Here is a 22,623-nt window from a genome sequence, read left to right as displayed (position 1 = left end):
TGACTTACAGTTTGCAATAGTTTCCATTTATTTTTTCATAATTTAATCTTTTTTTAAATCTTAAAAGAAATTAAAGTTACTCAATTCTAGAAGGCTGGACGTTCCTGGATTTACAACCCGTATGGATTCCGCACCAGTGTCACACACGGGAAGTTTCCACTGAACAGTGCAAACGACACCACAGCAGAAAGAAGGCACACGCAGCCCTGTGGAAAACGACATTTTAGCATACTGTGAGGAAACAAAAGATGTAACATTTGAGGTAAATGACAAAATGAATACATGGTTACCTTCATGGTTTTTCCAACGATAAAGAGGCAACTGTCGATCGGAGCAAAAGAAAATCAATTTATTTTTTTAATGAATGATTGTTTGGTTTAAAATGTTAAAAACAAAAACACTACCTCATCTGATAAACAGTTACTCCCATGAAGGGTTTTAAATGAAGAGTTGTAAAGCTTGCAAGAACTCATCAACTTCAACTTGATGGGTATTCTTCCCAATCCAGATATCTAAAACAAAAATATAACAAGTTATATTTAGGCTATAACAGCATGCTTTTTAGTATACCAGGTTAATCCATTCTAGTCTGTATGAGGGCTTTACATTACATTCCCATTTTTAAACAGCTACACAATCTCATTTGAAGTAATGTTAATATGAATGTTGACTATTACTGATATTTTAGTAGCATCTTGAAAGAAAGACGTCACTTTCCAAAGTACCTCTCTCCTCTGGGGTCAGAACAGCACTGGCACTTCTCTTCAACATTATTCCTCTTAGATTTAAGATTTGTTGACTCATCTTGCGGATTGCCCTTACCAGATTTTTTTCTCTGCCTCCTGTTGCATTTGTGAAAGGTTTATATTTAAAAATAAAATCACAATCATAACTATCATTAATTAATTATTAATGCATTCATTTATATACTTGCCCTTTCTCTTTGAATGTCAGTAGCTCTGTCCTCAGCCAATTTCCCAATGTTTTCATGGAGAGGCAAGACGGAACTACAGCAAAGAAAAACAACATTATCACAATTAGATTTGCTCTACTAGTCAAAAAATAAAACTATATGCACCTTTAGTTAGAATGAGCTTTGTGGTTTTATATTGTGAACAGTGTGCATTAATTCCTAGAAATGCTTTATTTACTGGTGATTGTTCTGGCACGTCAGAAGGCAATCTTGGGCTGCCGTCCATACACAATTTTAAAAGGTGAACTCCTTGTTCTTACTGTGATCAGAAATAAACGCCACTACAGAGTTGGCTCCAGGAACACATCCCGTTTATTCACAAGTTTTGTGAGGGCCCTGAAAAGCATTGTGAATAAGAACTATTATTCATAAGAAGTTAAAACATCAAATTAAAAGCGGCGCAAGCGATTGTGAACGGCCTGCAGAAACACTACTTAAATACACAAATACTGCATGTGAACTTTATATACAGCAATTTTGAACTTTAGACTTCTAAACGCCCTCGTTTTTCTCCGACTCCTAAACCAATGGAGTTGTATTACTTTAGGGAGTCTTTAAAATGGGAATTTTCTGTAAAGGCACATTCTTGGCTACAAAAGTGCTGTTTAAAAATGGTCACTGCTATTACTCAGGAAAAAACAAAATAATTTAAAAAGCTTTTTTTGTACTGAAATCTTCATGAACTATTTCAAACACACAGTCAAGCAAGCAAGAGTTTATCAACTTGTGTTTTTTTTTTGTCCTGCAGGATAGTAAGCCATGATTGCACTGTATTACCAAGATGTTCACAAAGAGCCGTTTACCTAAAATAAATGTGGAAATTAAAGTTAAAACTAAAGTTTCTGCTCATGGACAAACATAGTCAATTTCACTTGGACATAAATCACAATAGGGAAGAAAATAATTGCAATTTCTGCTTTGTGTAGCTAGACTTCAAAAATGCTGTCTGTATGGTTCCCCAACTCACCTCATTTAAAAAAATATATAAAAATAAAATAAAAATCAGAGACATTTTATACAGAACGCAGTTTTCTTGCAACTTCCACTGCTGATTTTGTCTTCAATGGCAATGCTTCGACCCACTTGTTTTTGTTCCCTTCCCATCTAGACCTATTTTTTATTTCAGGGTAGTAAGCCATGAGTGCACTGTGTAATGCCAAGCAGTTCACAAAAAGCCGTTTACCTGAAAGAATAAATGTAGAAATTTTAAGTTTGATCTTGATCAGACAATTCTGACTGGACACGCAGGTGTCTGCGAATCACAGAAGTCAAGTTTCTTGCAACTTCCAGATAGGACCACAGATGGTCTCTGGAAACAGCCCAGTCAGATCCTTCCCGAGACACACCCAGACTCGAGACGCCTAACGTAAAACAGAAAATGTAGTTACCTAGCAGGCAGATAGCTCCACAACAAACAAAAAAATAAAGAAAAGGCTAAACAAAATTCACATACATGGACAGTCAGGTTTGCCCTCAAATCACTGGAGGCTTTCCAACCTCCTGGCATTCACAACACTGGAGGAATACACATACAAATAAAACGGTTAACTGATTATCTTGCGTCATAAAAGCAGAGAGCTGAACATTTTGAGGAGATCTTTTGGTACTAAATACTATGTGCAAAAATTATGGTCCATTAATGACCACTTAAAATATTTATCTTCTAATATTTATATTACAATTTGTGTAGTACTTAAGGTTAAACTAGAGAATTTCTAATGCAAGGAGGCAAAATTAGAGTAATTTTGTGGCCAGAAAAATCCTCATTCATTTGTAATGCCATTTCCCACGAAGTGCCTGTATGGCTCTTTAACAATAGTCAAGTTGCTTGAAGTATTGCAGATCATAACTGCTTACTTATTTGTAGGTTTTACAATTGAATACATGTTAGACTTGGTCAAATACTAGATTTCTTTAAATGTGAAATTATACAACTTTAATTTCCCCCTATTAAAGCTTATATTTATTCCGAGAGCTTTTCTGTTCTGTTTTCGGTGCGATTAGCACTATAAACCGCCTGGCAATCTTGAGCTAAACTACAGCACAGTAGTCATCATTTACATACAACGACTTAATTGAAAGAAAAAGAAAATCTACTTGGTTCTAATTTGACCAAACCAATTGTACAATATTAGCCATTCAGAGAGCACAGGTGTACTGAATGTTGATGCCAACAATAGATGGAAGAGATTTTTGCCCTGGCAAGAGACGAAGTCACTGATATTGTTTTTGCAACTTCATTTAGAGTTTAACCGTTTTGGCTTTTTCAGACCACTATTTTTACAGTATGCAACTGCTAAATACTAGTGATGTAGAAGTGAAGCCTTCTGAACCAGTGAAGCTTTCAGCACAGTTGTATCAGAAAAAGGTTCATTACTCGAAGCTTTTCAAGTCAGAGCTCAACGAGGACCTCTGCTGGTGAAAGTGAGGGAAAGCGCAGTGTCGCAAAATGTTTTGCAACCGACGCATTATCTAGAAGCAAAAAGTGAATTAATGGATTGATTAATAAATTAATGAATTAATCAATATATTATATATGACATTATATGACACAATCTGTTCCATTGCATACTCCTAGTAACTTAAACCAATAAAGATATGATTTTGTATTGTGAATGTGAACATTTTTCCTGTTTGTAAACAAATAAAACTCACGAATAAAGGAAGTATGCTAAATAAATGCATGCACACAAGGAAAAACACACACACTTTCACATGATTATAGAAGGATAAGCCTATACTTGTCTCTAATGTATAAAGTCATAGGCTAGTGTGGATTAAATAAATAAATAGAAATATATGCGGCAGAACAAAAGCCAAATAAATGATCAACCTTATTGGGCGAAATCAAATGAAAGTGTTCCCACATTTCAGAACGCACTCTCTTTGCAACAGGGTCCATAACAAACTCCCGCAATACAAAAAACCGCTCAATGCAACGCAATACACCTCACAGGCACGCCCTGTGTCGCGCATTTTTAAACCTTTCTGAATCAGTCACGTGGGTGTTTGTGAAACGAAGCTTCGGACGTCATTGGTCACGTGGTTTTGATAGAACGAATCAAGCATCGATACAAAGCTTCACATAAAATAGTTTCATTTTTTGACACACGCTTCGGAGCTTTGGTGTCACTGTTAACATCACTACTAAATACAGACATTCAGAGCATTAAATACTTGCAGTATAGGCATAGGCTACAAGGTGTGACTAGGCCTAATTGCGAAATTATTATTTATTATTATAATACTTTATATAACTGCATGCTTTGGGCAACAATTGATGCACAAGTGAAAAAGTTATACAATAGAAAACAAATAGTCACGTACCGTAGTTTAATATTCGAAATCTCAAATCGATGATACGTTCTCTCAGGTGAGCAATCTCGGCGGGCCAATTTCAAATAACGTCAGAAAGAAAAGCGCACATGCGTCGATCAAGTGCTTTTTTTTTAACAAAGAAAATTCATTTATATTACTTTCCAGGCATTCCCACTCAATTGTACACATGTATTGGTACATAAATAAAATCGCAAAATAGTTTAATCAATCACGCAGACAATTCGCGTCCAGATTCGATATAAGGCGCATCATTTCACATATTTACGGGACGCTAAAACAGCCAAGGCGCTTACATGTTTATGTTTATGTTATAAGTAACTTTAGTGTACCAAGTGCATCATAACAGCAGGCCCAAATAAAAATCAATGCAGTATCTTACACACCATGTTTCAGTTAAAAAAATAAAAATAAAAATAAATTCACACACAAAGATTCGAATTTGTGTCACAGAACATGCAGAAATGTTTTGTTTGTTTGACTTACGGGTTCGGCAACGGCAAGCGAGCGCTAAATGACGGGCAGGTCGTCTTTTATAGCGTTTCCAAATTCCAAACATGATAACGCATGCGCACTTCGTGTGGGTATGAAGCTTTTTTTATGATTCTATGGTGTGAAGTATAGACCGTAAAAAATAATGAAGCAGCAAGGCTTTAGAAATTACAGTTTTTGCCAACCGCCATAAAGAAGAAGAAGAAGAAGAAGAAGAAGAAGAAGAAGAAGAAGAAGAAGAAGAAGAAGAAGAAGAAGAAGAAGAAGAAGAGTCTTGCCATATTGCAGGTATACACTGCATGACTGCAATTTTAATAGTTGTTGTTATTATTATTATTACTACATACACACACATATGTATGTATGTATATGTATATATATATATATATATATATATATATATATATATATATATATATATATATATATGTGTGTGTGTGTATATATATATATATATATATATATATATATATATATATATATATATATATATATATATATATATATATATATATATATATATATATATATATATATATATATATATTACAGACATTACACACTTTGCCAATTTTTCATACGAAATGTGCACTGTTCTGAATTAAACAGCCAGTGTAAAAACTCCCTTTATTTATATTCTTAAAATAACAGAAAGCACTGCTTATTCTGAATTTTGAAGCGTAGGCTTAAGAGACATGAACAAGTTCTTTGAAAAATATCTTTGATAGGCCTACATGTCTAGTCTTCATGCTCTGAGTTTGGTATCACTAATAATAAATGAACATTTGCATAAAGCATGCATATTTGTCCATACCCAAGTTGATTAGAGTATTAAAAACTTAAAAACATTAATTTAAGGTAAACTGGATTGAATACAATTTAAAAATACAATTAATTCTTTACAGATTTAAATTTGCTTATCTAAATGTGTAAAAAAATAAATGGTATTGTACGAATATAACACATTTTTAGAACTATTGCTTAAGAGAAAAAGTTAAAAAAAAATAGTAAACTTGAAAAAATTATAAAATGTTAATATTATTATGAAAAATGCACAGAAATAATTTTTTATTTGTTTATATATTAAATAGGCTATATAGGTTTTTCCCAAACATGTTATTAAATATTTAAATGTTCCTATACTCACTTAAAAACGTTGGGTTAAAAATAACCCAACGTTTTTTACTGTGTATCCAGTCTTACTTCTGACCTGTAATGTTGCCTGAATCATAATCATACGCTGATCGTTCATGGCACCCGACTGATCTTGGTTTCACCTCTGGTTTTTTCTCTCCCTTCTGTCACCTGATGGAGTTTAGGTTTCTTGTCGCCTCTGACTTGCTTGGTTGGTGGTGGCGACACTTAATATTCAGCAATATTATTGATCTGACTGTAGGCTACTAACACTATTGGATGAGAACTGAACTAAGCTGGACAACACTGTTTTTCTGCAGAACTGCTTTATATTAAATTATTTTATTTAATAATTGACCTTTACTCTGAATCATAAGTGAACTGACTTCAGCTGAACAATGACACTGTTTTCCTCTATAGCTGTTATACATCCAAAATAAACTCTGTTTGTGTGATTCATTTTCTTGTTACCTCTGTAAAGCTGCTTTAAAACTGCATCCGACAGAAGCACTGATTCAATTCCCACATTAAATCTAGCCGACATTAGGTAGACAAAATTATGTATTTTCTCATGCAACAAGCAATCCAATCCAATATTGTGTGCTATTTGAGCAAATGAAGACACACAAAATATATTTAATGTATACTGTCATATTTTGAAAGGTAACAGAAATACTGGTGAAAATGCCTGTAAAAATATACATAAAATATAATTATTTAATTATTGCACGTCATCTTTTGAATGCATTAATAGGCCTAAATCAATTTAATAAATAAACAATGATTACAAATTTCAATATCAAAAGGTAACTAGTTTATGCCAGCTCCATCCGGATCCAGCTAGGATTTAAAAAAAAAAGCACAAGCCTACAACCGCAATTTACATTATTAATTTTTTTTCCTCACAATTATAGCTTGGCAACCCAAATATTTGCTCTGAAAGCACAGGGCGTGTCTCAATCGGCTCCAAATATCGTGAGTCAGTCAGTAGGCGCGTTTCCATTACCCTTCAAATTGCGCATATTGAAATTGCGAATTGAAAACACGCCTAATGGAAACGCGGCAATTGCGCAAAAACTCCCATATATCGCAAAAAAGTTTTTACGCTCTCATGAGGTGGTTTTTCAGGCAATTCGAAAAAGGACATTTTCGCAAAACTGCAATGGAAACGGTTTTTTCGCATTTACATGTCACCTGTTGCGGTGACGCATTGCTGCAACATAGGGCCTATTTTTCCACTCAATTCCACACCGCAAAGATAATGTAGTTAAAAGGACATATATTTTCTCCTAATAAGGACTACAGGCTATATATACTGTTATTAAGACATATATTCAAGAAATGTATTAAAACAGAAAGAGATAGCCTATAGTTTCAGCCTTACTCAAAGGCCGAGGAAACAGGCCAGTTACGCACGTCAATCAATTCCAGACGATCTTAGTTTGCTTCTTATTTAATAAACAGGCAATTAATTGATGAAACATCGATAAAAAAAAATACAATTTATACAAAACGAAAAAAAAAAAATTAAGAAAGACTTTCTAGAAAATAAAACTCGAAGTGATCAAAATCATGTGACTCCCCAGGTCACAAACATATTGGGATTCTTACTCATGCTGCTCACTTTTCATAATGAACATATAAATTAAAATAATAATATAACAGGCTAATGTTTAGGCCTAAACGTAGCCTATTTAGTTTCGTAGTTAGGCTGTTTTCTTTAACCCACGGCCGATAAAAGCGCCGACGTTCTCATTTTTTCCTTCTTCCTTTAAGAGATGAAACAATTCACAATACTCTTGTCATTTTTAGCTATACAGATAAGTTCAAGACATAATTATAAACTATAAACTGTCTATTTTTATTTGTGGACTCAGGGAATTAATTATTTTGCATGCACTCACTCCAAACGCGGTCTTCATTTTTAAAAAATTATTTCGTTTATTAAATGCCATTTTTTTCTTTTCCAAAGCATTTCTAAATTCAATTCACATGCCCATCAAATGAAATATCTAGCCAAAATAACGAAAGTGGTAAAAACAAAAACAAAAAAACCCAACAAACATTTGAGTTACCATGCAAATTCAAACATTTCGCTCTACTCGCGTCAACCTGGCGCGCGTAAAAGTCGATCATTATTTACAGATGATGGTTCGGTTTGGAGAGAAGACGAGACGGAGCTTTTTATTAAACTCATAAAAGACAATAGGATTACAGTAATACTGGATGCTAAACACAGAAATGCCACATTATCATGAAGACCTTGAAGCAGATCTGACACACACACACACACACACACACACATGTCGTGTTTTCATGTTTAATGGGGACTTTCCATAGGCGTAATGGATTTCATACTGTACAAATTGTACATCCTATCCCCCTACACTGCCCCTGCCCCTAAACCTACCCATCACAGGAAACATTCTGCATTTTTACTTTCTCAAAAAAACTCCTTCTGTGTGATTTAGAAGATGTTTTCCTCATGGGGACCTAAAAATGTCCCCACAAGGACAAGGATTTCGGATATTGCCATCTTTGTGGGGACATTTTGTCCCCATAACGTAGGGATTACCAGTTCTCACACACACACACACACACACACACACACACACACACACACACACACACACACACCTCATATCCGTGCCGCTTAAGTAACCTAAGGGGCTTTCCTTGCCATTAATGCTTTGATAACACGTATGTCTCCTTCCAATAAAAATAATGGCTAGTGTGATGGATGGGATATACAAACCTACCAAGTGCCATCATTTTGGAATGACCTATCGCGAGAGGAAAGTAATATGTTTTAGTCGCATAACTGCAGCTATGGAAACGCTGTCATTTCGCAACAGTTTTTTATCGACATTTAAGAAATATCGCAAAAGTTTTTCGCAAATCTGTAATGGAAATGCAGCTAGTATTTATATAGCCTATTTACATTGGTATATGGTTCGCATTGACTGTGCAGCTAGTGTGCCATTTCGAACACAGCCTAATTAGTGCGCTCTCTGATTCGTCCCTTCATTTCGTTCAGCTGTCAGCTACTTTAATTGCATATGAGGTAATCATAAGACTGAGGGGAAATATAATAATTGAAGTCTCCTGGTCGTGTCTTAACGTCCAAACAATCAGGAGAAAACATGGTCAGAACTTTTCAGAAGTAGCGAATGCGAGGCTGTTATTCCACTTTTACTGGCAGATGTCTCTTGCCCTCAGTGATGTGGTCCACCGTTTGGGGAACGTGAGGAGCGAATGCTGTGTCTGGACAAAAACTTCGTTGAAATATCCTACAGGTCACAATACGTCGGTTTCGCGACGGTCTGAAAAAAACAAAACCGCATTTGTGTTCCGAATATCTGTCCACTGGAGCAGTAAGTAACAGCATGGACGCCGCGCATTCTTCGTTGGGCCAAGGCTTGGTAAGAAATGGGTCTTAATTTTATTTTACAGGAACTAAGTAATTAAGAAAAGGAAATATGTCAAATTCGGCTGGACTAGTTTTGCACGAATCATGGATTTTTTTTTTTTTTTTTTGCAGAAGGGATGGCTACTTTCTTCCAGAAATGAGGAGGGGCTCAGTGACCGTGTGTAGAATGAGTATCACTCTAGCTCTTTACTGATCGAAAGAATAAGCCATGTTGCAACCATCTCTACTTTGAGGAATAGGATGTCATGGGCTGACTCGAGTACATCTGGTGTGTCATTTGTTCTGGTTCTTTTTCTCTTTTTTTTCGTTTACTCAAACGTCAGCCTATATTTTAGGAGAACAAAATATTGTTAATGGTCTGCTTTTCTATGCTTCTATGTAATGTAACCCCTTCCTCTTGTTCTGTTTTGTTCCTGTATGTAAATGTTTTTGTCCTGCATGGAATTTGAACAGAAGAACGAGCTGTAGTTGTAGCAGCATTGCTTGGATGTGACCTGACCAAACCGACAAAGTAAGACTTTATAAATAAAAATAATAATAGTGGTGCCATATTTGATTAATGATATTCATTATAATGGCTTCTTTATTTTTTTTTTAAATTGATACTGATGTTTGAAAGAGAAACATTTGAAAGTCTTTGTTTTTGGGTCAAACAGGTGAGGCGTTTTACTTCACTTGAAGATCCATAGGAGCTGCGCTGTCCAGAGATGAAACTTTAATCAACAAGATGCAACAGGACAAGTGGACATGCCACAACGGGTGTTTTCCATCTGCAAGTGGAACAATTACATTTTCCTTGGAAACCTTTCATTGGTAGGAGAGCTGACATCTGACTCCACTCACACTAAACATTTCAAGGAACACCAATGACGAGATTCACAGAAGCGAGTGGTTTTTCTTGCAGATCTTTCTTCAGGTATAATTGTTTTTTTTAATCCCTAACATACTCCCTACCAACCCATTGACTCTGATCCATTGCTCTGATATTGAGGCACTCATGAAATCAAAATTGACAGTTCTTATTTTACTTAAGGGATCAGTCCCATTTAAAAATCAGTCCCTTTTTTTTTTTTTTTTTTTTGACATTTCACTCTGATATATTTCACAATGGAGAAAAGATGATTGACGTTTCTGTTTTATGCAGACTTAAATATAAAAATACTGGGTCTTGTACACAATTATTAGTGCACAATATGCGTACTTGTATGTGTATTTGCTTAAATTGTCAAACTTTCTGCAAAAATGTACCGTGCGGGCACATTAATTTATTCGTAACCTCAGTCTAAAGGCCTGTTCACACGGGATGATTTTCGCGCGTGTTTAATGCCTCGTGACTAAACAAAGGGCGCCAATGTGATTGCACACCGACGCGTACAAGTGTCTTTAAAAAAGAACCACCTTGGGTTTGTTTTTATTTTGCCGCGTTGCGTTAAATGGCTGACCAATGAGATCGGTGCTCTAAAACACGTACAAGGTACAGTAAAACACAACTTGATGGCGCTCGAGCACAAACGGCCTTGCTGAACACGCATCGATACAATGTAGTAGTAAGACAAAGAGGATGAGCTGCTCAATCCTGTCAATGTGAGACCACTGCTTGCCAGTTAGCACAAGTTTGTGACTGGTTTTGGCAAGTACGTAAATGCTGTCTCTTCTTCTGTGTCAAGCGAGTGTCAGATGCGTAAAGTACCGCAGCACCACCTTGTGTACGGGAGCACCATCTACTGAATGTGCACGTTCACTTGGCACATCGGCAGTGAAAATTGCTTGGGTGTGAACACTCAAGACGTGCCCAAAATGTCTCAAAGCGCTCGCGATATTCATCCCGGTGTGTACAGGCCATAATGTTGCCGCATTTAGTGTTCTGTAACTACCATAACACAACCCCCGTCTCTTCACCTCTCTCATGTTCAAATAGTTCCATAACCGTGCAGTTTGAGCTTGATTTGTGGTGTTAAAAGAGACCCTGGCTGTAAATACCCATACTTGGAATTTGTGCTCTGCATTTAACCCATTCAAGTGCACCGAGAGCAGCAGTGGTGGAATGTAATGAAGTACAAATACTGTTACTTTACTTAAGTAGAATCGATAGTGCATGCATACTTTCTCGCATTTTGCAGCAATTATACTTTCTACTGCGCCACTACATTTCTACAACGTTACATTTTCTAATCAGTTTCAGGGCTTCAGATTTAAGGCTTGTCCGGATAATTAATGGATTATATGTAATGTATAATGAACTGACGGTTGCGTTGTTGAGGAGAAATGGAAACAAATCTGCACCACTCACAGAAACTCCGTAACATACTGCAGTTAACATTCAAAATGTGACGTTTTTATATTTTATAACATAATGCAGTTAAAAAACATCACATGAGACAACCAAGAGTGCTGTTTTCCTGAATACCATTATGACTGAAACTGACTGATTTCATATGACAGTCCCATAAACAAATAACAGTCACTTAACATTTAGATTCAATATTGACTGCTATTGTTCTAGTTCAGCAGCAAAAATATTTCCAAGATCAGATCATAGTTCCACATCAGAACCATAACTCATCTCTCAGCAACAGCGGTGCTGAATGATTCTGTGGTTTGAATGAAATGGTTGACTCAAAGATTAAATGACCTATTCGTAAACGACTGCAGGTGAGTCTCAGTCTGCTCCCTAGTGAAGTAGTCAGGGAACTGATCATGGAGTCAGCACTTTGACTTGTGCCTTACTGAACCAGGGAGCTGATTGAGACTAGGGATGCACCGATACCATTTTTCCAGAACCCATCCGATATTAAAAATGTTGAGTATCGGTCGATACCGATCCGATACCAATGCAGTTTTGTCTATGTCGACTTTCTAAGCCTTAGTGTGTAGAATTGAATAAATTAGATTAGCAACACGGAGTCACATGCTCACAGTCAGCCACAGTCATAGACGCTCACAGCGCGCCGCACTCCGTCCGCATCGAGAAGTTTAAAAGAAGAGATAGATGCGTAGTATATCTATGCAGTATTCTTATAAGCCGTTTATTTTAACAGTTTAACATTTCAGTTACTGTGTGTGAAAAACAATATAATAACTAGTCCAGTGTTGGGATCTAACTGACACCCGGTAGAAAGTAACACGGTTTACAGCAATAAACGCCAGCAGATAGCCGTTTTGTTTTTGAGAAACCATAACGTTAGAGCACTATCTACAGATCAAGCATAATAACAGAAACAATAAATAATCTTGAAAAGTTTCATCGTGTTGTGTCGTAACCGAACGCGACAGTTTAAAGCTGAATGGAGAGTGACTGACAGCCGCAGTGGAGGGAAGCATTGACGTGAACTAATCTGTACTCGTATTAAACGATGGAATGGCTTCAGAACACTTGTATAGTGCAAGAATCGTTGATGCTTTATAAGGTTTTTGTGGGCCGCTGGGGCTTAACAATAACACAGAATATTATGCGCACAGTATCGAATTTGGATCGGTCCTATCTGTCCGATACCCGATCCGGCAAATAATGGCAGATCGGACCCGATCCTGAGTATCGGATCGGTGCATCCCTAATTAAGACTCACCCTGCCTCATTCCTGAATGAATCAGCCGTTTGAACAAATCGACTCTGACTCTCTCATTAAGACCTGTTGCCACCTACTGGTTGCTTTGTTTCATGTTTAAACATTCTTTCCAACATTTCTTAATTGTTTTAAAATGTATATTTAAAAGAATCTCATAACATTTTAATGCATTTTTTTTTTTGAGTAAATTATTTGATTTGATTGGTAACAACCCTAGTGTCTTAATCTAATTTAATTTATTGATTAAAATGTAAGGATATAAGGGAAAGCTGAAGCATAGCCTATATTTAATAAGATTGGGGGGGTGACCTCTTAGGTAAAAGTATTTCTTTATTGCTTTTAATTAAGATAATTTATGCAAGTACTTTTAATACTTAAAGCACATTTAAAATCAAGTACTTTTTACTTGAGTAGGGTTGTCATTGTAGTACTTCTACTTTTGCTAAAGTATATGTCTCTGGTTACTTGTACTTTTAAGTACGACGATTCCGTACTTCCTCCACTATTGTGTGTGCCCGGGTGGTTCAGTGCCTTGCTCAAGGGTCTCACCTCAGTCGTGATATTGAGGGTGGAATAGAGGGTTGGTTATTCACTCCCTCCACTGACAATTCCTGCCAGACCTGAGACTCGAACCAAGTCTTTGACCGGGTCGACTCCTGTGCATGACTAGGGGTAAGGCAGATTTGTACTATAATTGCCAAGAAGCATTGAGACTGGTTAAAACATCAGAGCCACGTGAACTCCCGTGGTAGTGCGGTGACACTTTTATTTATTTAAATTTTTTATTTTGGTTTGTTGTTTTTGGTACGTTGGACGCGGGTAGACGGATTAGCCGTTGAGCTGCATGTGGGCGTACTGAAGACTAGGGTTGCGTTTTAGTTGATCTCTCCGCTACGGGACTGCTCTTCATTTCGTCTGGCATTATGGTGCTATATCTGCCTTGTGCTGGTCTGGCAGGAATGGCAGTTTTGTTTGTCATGTTTTTGTTTCCGGTGCGTTAACTCTGAGTACTGGAAAGGATGTTTTCCAGAATAACAGCGACATGAGAAATCATCCTTTGCTCCTTTTGGCAACTTGTCTTTTGCTGCCTTTTGTGTGACAAGTTCATTTTGGCTCAGGGAAAAGATGCCGGTTTGATAATGGCATCAGTGACATTGAAAGTGACGTTGAAGTGGTGACGTTGAAAGCATGGCTTCCGGATGTTTCCTGAGTGGCGTATTTAGTTCGCAATTGGACTCCTTGTATTGAGTGTGCTGTGGACAAGGCCATATTTCAGATTATTCCATCTGGGTTTTTACTTTTATTATAATTTATATTTTTTGTGCTGTAAATGGCTCTCGGGACAAAGCTGGGCATTCAGGGAGCAAGAAAGCTTACAACGGTGTAATGTTTTTTTTTTTTTAATTTAATTTTTTTTCCTCTCCCCTGGCCTCAATTTGAAAAGAGATGGGGGAGTTTTAAGATGTGCTACACCTTCTCAAATGGCAGGTAAACCAAATGAGGTCTTGTCTCTGTTTCCCATTCCTGCTATGAGCAATCCTTTTGAATATCTATTGTGTTGGGTCCTTAAATCAGTCCAAAGCCAGTTCTAACTATAACTCATGTGCCAGTTTGCTATGTCAAAAGCTTTTTTTTTTTTTTTTTTTGCGGAAGAACATTGCATCCGGAGCTACTTCTCTCTGTTTATGTCTATGGCAGATCACGCAGGGACTGTGCTCCTCCGCAGCGGTACCTACCAGTCTGGCCTGAAATAGTCCCAATATAAAAGGTGTGTTCGACATCGGCTGCGGCTGGATGCATGCGATCGGCGAGCGTAGCCGAGTGCAGTCGGGGAGGAGCTGCAAACGGAGACGTGAAGTCGGACACTTTCTGCTTCCCGTGGTGACTCATGCACTGCGTTTGCAAACTTTATCACAGCTGAAGTTAAATAAATGCAGTATTTCTCAAATACACAGATGTTTCAAATTATATTTTCATCCAATACTTTATGTACTCTTTAATAAAGCGTCTATTTGGACCAGATTAAAGTTCAACGTATAATCCTACACTATCAGTGAAGTGTTGTCAACGGTTTTTATCAGTTTTAGTTTGATAAACATGACAATATAACATCGCGGCTACATGAAAAGAGGTTTTACTGTTATAAATAAATGATTTGTGAGCATTAGTGTAACATAAGGTTTTAGAATAAACATGAAACACACGTGGTCGCTGTCATGCGGTGAATCGGCCAATCGTGGATCAGCTGTGTCGTCATCAGAGCTTGTGCATCCTCCTGCAGTCCCCCTTGAGAATCTGCAGCGGCTGCATCAGCCGGCTGCTCTCGAATCGCTCTCGCGGTACTTTGTTGACATGCGTCACAGTCACGTGCCGTCGGCGCTGTCTCAAGTCGGACAATTTCTAACCGGCATGCACTGCTTCAAGTCAGCCGCTGATCGGTCTGCGCATCGCTAGGTGAAGTCGAACAAGCCTAAACACTTATTATAAGTGTACCATAATGATTCAGGGTAAGACAAAAACACGGTTTAGAAAATGGATTCATGTTGTACATTCTCATTATATAATTTTTGTAAATCTTGAACACAAAGTTACAGACAGCAGCTTTAAAGGTAGGGCAGGTAGGATTGATCTAAAACACTTTAGTCCAAATTTGTTTAAACTGTATATGTCAATACATAATTAAAATGCAAGTACTCTGAAAGAGTATAAAAATTGAGGGACTTTTTAATCTGCAATAAACACCGCTCATTATTTTTGTTCGGGACGAATCGAGTAATTGGCCTGGGCGACTGTCATTCTCTCGCTACCATGGCAACCACCGCTTTCGATACAGGATCCGCCCATGTGTGAGAACCTGTTTGATTTGAGCAGTTCAAGAGGCAAGAGACCTAGACAAAATAATGGCCGAGAGAGCATTCAAAATTCAGTGCCGGGTTTTGCAGTCAGCGACGGTAAACAAAGGAAGACAGTACAATAAAAGGCAATGCGCAGTCTTTGCATAAACAAAGAAATCAAACGCGAGTAAATATCTGCGTGGCTTTCCAATGATGTCAAGAACTGAGCGACCTGTATAATGACTCGCTGCTGGCTGTTGTTCTGCTGGACAGGTAATCTTTTATTTTGATTTTTTTTTTTTTTTTTTTTTTTTTTTTTTTTAAGTTTGTTTTCATGAAGTGGCTTTCAGTCCGCGATTTAGCTTTTTTGGTTTTCTTCATTACAGTTAAAGTAACCTCTGCTTTTCGTTAGTCCCTCAAGTTTCTCACTTCAAACTTTCTTCTGCTCCGTTATGCACAGCGTGCGGCTCCTGCTCTGCTTCTGCTCTAATGTGACTTATAGTCCAGTGCAACTTGTTATTTTCCTCTTCATGACGCATTTTTTGACTGATAAGACTTGTACTCCGGAGCGACTTATAGCCTGAAAAATGCGGTAAGCACTGCATTGCGTTTTGCCCCGTCACTCTCAATTTTAAAGTGCTCCCACGCTTGTATTTTTCTTTGCCGGTGTCATGAAAAATTCTGTCCCCCTGTGAAATCGTGTCCGCAAGGACCCCCAGAGCGATTCTATTGGCTGAAAGAAATTTTAATAGGTAATCTGTTCAGAGCCTGATTACAATTCTTACACAATCGCGTTTTGATTTTTACTGTTTAAATTGTGTTAAAATAGTCTTTAATGTCTTACAAAGCATATGTTTCATGTATTAGTAGTATATAACTGAAGCTATAAGTGCTTATATAAGTATATAATTCAGAACATGTTATTGCTCCCATTATAGCAATCAATTAAATATTTCAAATAAATGTTTTGCGGGTGTACTTAGTGTGGCAATGAATTCATAGTTTATTAGTTTATTATTTAGTTATTTTTAAACAATTGATTGTCCAGAACCATGTATAACAACTTTTTGATCAGGCATTTAAAACCGCTACCAGCGGACAGGATTTCACAGGGGGACAGGATTTGTCATGACACCGGCTTCATGTTAGAAAGCTGGTCATGACTTCTTCTTGTGGATATTACAAATGTCTGGGAGCGCTCTGGCAGTCTCTAGTGGTGCAAAAATATATTACAACTAAATTCAAAGCACGTCATTGACGCCACTTAACCGAGCAAAATATTTCACTCGGTTACGCAATTTTTAACGGTTAATTGGTTAACCATGGACACCCCTAGTAGGGTTTTTCTGCCTCTATCACCAAGTCCATGATCTGTCCTATAGCTCTTTTGCTGAATCTTGTTTTTTTTTTTTATAAATCCAGTACTAGATTCGATCGACTGCGTTAGTCTCGTCCAATAATTACTTCTGCTTTGTTTGAGACTAGTGAACGGAATGAGTGGAGAGAAATTGTCACTGTTTGGTCCATCTAGATGTTAGCAATTATCATTTTCTTTATTGATGGTGTTATTAATAACATCACACTTCTTGAGATTAACTGCTACTCTTTTCTGTGAGTGGTAAGATGGTGTGTGTGTAATGAGCATTTTTGGAGTGTCTTATATTATGTAACTGACATATCCGCATGTAATGTTCAGGTAGTTTAATACTTTGGTTCTTTTTAATTTGTGAATTTAATATACATTCGTGAATTAAATATATATATTTTTATATAGAGACTTCTCTGAATAGTTTTGCACATTGTGTATTGGATTCTTGGAATATTGCCACTTGGTGAATTTACAGGCTGTGGCACTGGTACATGAAATGGAAGAATAGCATTTGACACTTCAGCAATTATATTGTTAAAAATGGTGAATTTAGTATACAAACAAATGTTTGTCATGCGGATCTTCTATCATACAACCTCTATTGGCGACATGTTAGTCTCGCGCTGTCAGAATTAATGTCCAAGTGATGTCAGGGGGAGACATGTAAAGTTGACTATTAACAGTCTTCCTCATTTGCCTTCCTTCTGCTGTTGCTTCATTATCAGGATCAGGCTTTGGTTTTTGTTTTTCACATCCTAGAATATCTGGAGGAAACTGGCTGTTTATCTCAAACTGTGCCTTGTTCTCTTCTTTTTTTCTTTTTTTTTTTTTTCTTTTTTTTCTTCTTCACTAGTTCTTTGTATTTAAACATTGTAAATAGCGATTTGGGTGAGGTTGTCGAGGACTTATAGCTGATCCGTTGTACACTGTGAAAGGAGATCGTATTGACGGTTGCGATGGGTATTTTTAAAGTGGTTTGCATACGGGAAACTGCACAACTCTGAAGAGTTATCAGATTAATGTTGTCTTGTGTAATTTGGCATTGGTGGTTCAGGAGGGTTTCTTTGTTTTGATGGTTCTCTGAGGTGAGATTATTGGTTTGTTGGATAACAGGACCGCGATCTTTGTATTCTTTCTGAAGGGTTTCTCTTTGGGATTGGCTGGCTGTAAGGCTTGTCTTTAGCTCCTTAAGACTGGCCAGTTTATTGTTAATATATTCCAATAAACTCACCTCCACTGTTTCTGCCAAGTACTCCTGATGGCTTTTTTTTCTTTTTTCTCTCCTGCAGATGAGGCATCATGCAGCCAAAAAATATCTAAGAATTAGGGCTGTGTAATTTATTGAAATATCACAAATGTACATATTGCAATGGCATGAAATATCTAAGTTTTAAAAGGCTACTTCAACATTGTAAAATGTGTAGGTTTTAGGACGCATATAGCAGAGAATAGGCTGGGCACACGACTGTTACTTATGGGACTTGCTTGATGTTAAAAAGAGAATTTATTTGCGAAAAACACTGCACTTGTACAGCCTGACCGAATCGTGAACGATTTGACCTAAATGTTTGCTAAAACACAGCTGGACACTTTCAGATGTTGTAACAATGCTTTCTTTTCCCAGAAAGAATGTGAGACAAATGTTTTCATTCTCAGTTTTTTTTTAAATATTTTAAATATAATTTAAATAGATTTTACACACTAAAAGCAATATCGTATGCAATATCTTGTTAAATAATGCGATATTCGATATCACATTTCTTCAATCTCGCACAGCCCTGCTAAGAATCATTCAAGGGTTTTCAATGCGCTCCAGTTGCCGTGAGACCACAGTACAGATTTTATCATAAAAGGGATGAGGAAAAGTTATCAGTATCAGTAAGTTTATTAAAGTATCTGGTTTTAAAGTTTGGCTATTTTACAGCAGCGTTAGACTGGCATCTGAGCCCCTAGAGCGACGCTAAATAAAGCGCCTACTGAACACCTATACAATAATTCAATTCAAAAGTGGGTAAATAATTTCATACTACATGGCCGTAAATGACAAATCTTCCCCTTTGTGTTCGCTTTAGTGTGCAGGCAATTTGTGTTTGAGCTGGCAATCTTGAAGTTCCTGAAAACAAACCATTCAACTGAATGACTGACTTCCCCTTATGCCACTGGCAAACATTTCCATAGATCTTGGTAAATGGACTGCATTTCTATAGTGGCGATGTCAGCCACGTAAGGCGCCATCAGCTCGTCGGGAGCAGCTGGGGTTAGGTGTCTTGCTCATGGACACTTGGTCAGGTGGAACCGGGGATTGAACCACCAACCTTCTGGTTTGTAGACAACCTACATGAACCACTGAGCCACTGCCGCCCCTATATTAATCTTCAATTAATATTTTCACAGGGCTGAGCTACAGTTTTCAAAATTAAAATCAGGCAAACCTTTCCACTCATTTTGTAACCAAGGCTGACCATAAAAAAATAACTTCAGTTTTTATTACAAATAAATAATTCAATATAATAAACTGAGTTTACATTGTCAATATCTGCAGAAGAATTATAACCTTGATTTCTGTTTACATAAGGAAAATCTGAAGAATCTGGAGACTTTTATTTCTGGTCAATTTAACTGTACCATATATATTCCTGCAATTAATAAAAAATAAATAAAAACAATACATTGTGAAACGAAGTTAATCCCCCACCCCAAAAGATATTAATAACCAACTTGTCATAACGATATAATCCCAGCTTCACACAGAATTCGAAATAGATAAATGGATTACATGACTGCCCAAAATCATAAATGAAAAGCACAAAGCTTCTACTCCAAACCTGAAAACATTTAAGATAAAGGACAAAATTAATACATGGTTACCTTCATGTTCTTTCCTATTTATAAAGGGCTAACTGTTGATCTGTGCAATATGACGTCACAATTATAAAACATTTTTGGAACAACTGTTCGGTTTAACACGTCCTACCTCATCTGATAACCAGTTTCACCCATGAAGGCTTTTGATCGAAGCGTTGTATAGCTTATAAAGGCCCACAACAGCTTCAACTCGATGGGTATTCTTCCCATTCCAAATATCTAAAACTTTTTGAAAGGCTAGGCAGATAATCTTGTTGAAAAATTATCAATATTCATACAAATAAAATTACAGGACTCCAAGAATGTGTATTCCCCTTGCCTGGATTATTTAGACAGTTTACAAATGGCACGGTTATCATAAATTCCCAAACGTTTGGTTGTTCACCCCAAGGGCAAGCCAATAATAGTGTAGGAGCAGCAGTGGACCATCGAGAACCATCTTGGACAAGAGTAGCAGCTCTTCATTATCACCTAACTTGCATAGCTCTCAATTTACAGCAAGTTAAAAAGCATATTTACAATATTGGCAGCAGCAAACGGTGAAGCAATCTGCACATGAGGTTTGTTCAGTCTAACTTCTCTTCCTGTACTTTGGGGATTACTGTAGCTGCTGCATTGCACTCAGTGGCGGTGCTAAGCCAGGGCTTGCTGGGGCTATATCTAGCAGAAGTTAGCTTGGCAATGGTGTAAATCATAGTTCCTAATGATTTTACTGTCACTTTCATGTAACTAAATGCCCTTGATCATCTATTAAACAGAGGCCCAGTCAATATTTAAGGCTATTTGATCAAACTTATGTGAGGTTATTGGATGAGGCTGATTTATTTGGTAAGGAAAAACGGGGAAGAGCAGTGCCAGTGCTGTTTGGACCCCAGAAGAGAGGGGTACTGTGGAAAGTGATTAATATTTTTTTTATAATTTAGTTTTAGTTTTTTATAATTTTTTTAATATACCTGTGGGTAAGTAAATTCTTTAAGCAATGTGTGTTCGGGCACTCCTTACATATTTAAAATCAGTCTGTACATCAGTGACGTGTCCAGTAGACAAGTACTCCTCTACAAACTTTTTTTCATACCTTTAGGATTAGCGCTTCAGCTACTCCCATCCTCCTGCTTCTCATGCAGTAGCGTCTGTGTGGTCTAAGCTGCATCACACAAACTGTGTTCTCATCTGTAAGAAGTTTCTAAAAACAAAACCATTCAAATAAATGACCAGTCCTTTAATTACACAACTAGAAGGGCACTCTTACAGCGCTTTTCTTTAGGGATGAACGATAAATCGGCAGATAAATTCATTTTTGATCAATGCATTGAAGCGCTTCTTTGTACCGGTCTTTAGCTTCAGCACGCGCAGTTCAAACAGAGATGCACAGCATTAATAACTACTGGGGAGTCATACATGAAGTGTATTAAAATTCGCAATTAGATTAAATGGCCAATATATCGGTTATTGGCTTTTGTATATAAAGAATTAAACCACATAATAAATAAAGAAAATATAGAAAAGTGAAACAAATTCCCATACATTGATGCGGTCCGGTTTGCCGTCAAGCTCTGGAGTCTTTCCAACCTTCTGGCGTTCACATTCACAATGCTGGAAGTCTGTTTTATTTGACTGTATTCCTCCAAAGCTTCCTGATTATCTCGCTTTATAAAAGCAGAGTTGCAGTTAAACCCCAGAGCTCTTATTTGGGGAAAAAGCAGTTGGGTAAGCTCTCAATTAACACCGTATGACTGGTCCGTAACATTTAACGCATGCAAGCCCAATTATATGAACATGTAGTCACTACCCATTTCTCTATCCACAGAACTGGCCAATAGTATCTGGCACTTCATTACGGCTCTTAAATTTGCCATCGTGGTCTCCAGTGGGGCGGCTGCGACGCTCCTTAAACCATTTTGCACTCCTTGGTTTTTAGAGCTCTCTTTTAGCTTTCTGTTTAACAACAATCCATCCGCAATCAAAAATTAACCGGCTTCATCCACATCAGATTCCCAAATTAAAACCATTTGTGAAACAAACCCTGACTTGGCACTAACCATAACTCTGAACTCTGCAACTCTTACAGCGGCTCTGTATAAAAGAAATTCTCACAATGCGTTCTAGCTTACTGTAAGGAAACAACATGAAGGTAAATATGCATTAATTAACATTTTGGCTCATATTTCATGTTCTTTCCAATTGTAAAGAGGTAACTGTCGATTATCCTTGCAAAATATGAGATTACAATTTTATAGAGATAGATTTTATTTATTGTGTAAATGTTGAACATTCGGTTTATGTCCTACCTCACCTGATAACCAGTTTCACCCATGAAGGGTTTTGATTGAAGCGTTATATAGCTTATACGAGCCCACAACAGCTTCTACTCTGAGTATCCTTCCCATTCCAAATATCTAAAACTTTAAAAGGAATAGATCGATATTTAAGCAGCTACACAATATTACTCATATTTGAAGTAATGTTAAATATGCATGTTGACCATTAATGACATTTTAAAACTAGTATCTTGAAAGGATATCAATGTCCACAGTACCCTTCTCCTCTGGGGTCCTGACAGGCAGCACTGGCACGTCTCTTTCTGCTGTTCCCCGATTGCACATTGTCCTGGCCAGATTTTTCCT

The 22,623-nt window shown here is 37.2% G+C and overlaps 3 long non-coding RNA genes across 3 annotated transcripts; 1 reads left to right on the top strand and 2 right to left on the bottom strand.

The window, feature by feature from the left end:
• Positions 1-93: 93 nt before the first annotated feature.
• Positions 94-483, bottom strand: LOC137040098 (uncharacterized). The gene is made up of 3 exons (XR_010897845.1): positions 405-483; positions 291-321; positions 94-206 (listed from the first exon to the last, which is right to left on the bottom strand). It is a non-coding gene; the product is annotated as an uncharacterized lncRNA (long non-coding RNA).
• A 1,712-nt stretch (positions 484-2,195) lies between these two features.
• Positions 2,196-4,869, bottom strand: LOC137040096 (uncharacterized). The gene is made up of 3 exons (XR_010897843.1): positions 4,796-4,869; positions 2,427-2,488; positions 2,196-2,334 (listed from the first exon to the last, which is right to left on the bottom strand). It is a non-coding gene; the product is annotated as an uncharacterized lncRNA (long non-coding RNA).
• Positions 4,870-9,563: 4,694 nt separating this feature from the next.
• Positions 9,564-10,221, top strand: LOC137040094 (uncharacterized). Its single transcript, XR_010897841.1, has 3 exons — positions 9,564-9,633; positions 9,819-9,876; positions 10,022-10,221. It is a non-coding gene; the product is annotated as an uncharacterized lncRNA (long non-coding RNA).
• The last annotated feature ends 12,402 nt before the right edge of the window (positions 10,222-22,623 follow it).

Source organism: Pseudorasbora parva, chromosome 14 (genome assembly GCF_024679245.1).
Source record: "Pseudorasbora parva isolate DD20220531a chromosome 14, ASM2467924v1, whole genome shotgun sequence".
Lineage (NCBI taxonomy): Eukaryota > Metazoa > Chordata > Actinopteri > Cypriniformes > Gobionidae > Pseudorasbora > Pseudorasbora parva.
The sequence above is the reverse complement of the archived record's forward strand: the minus strand, read 5'-3'. Positions and strand labels throughout refer to the sequence as shown.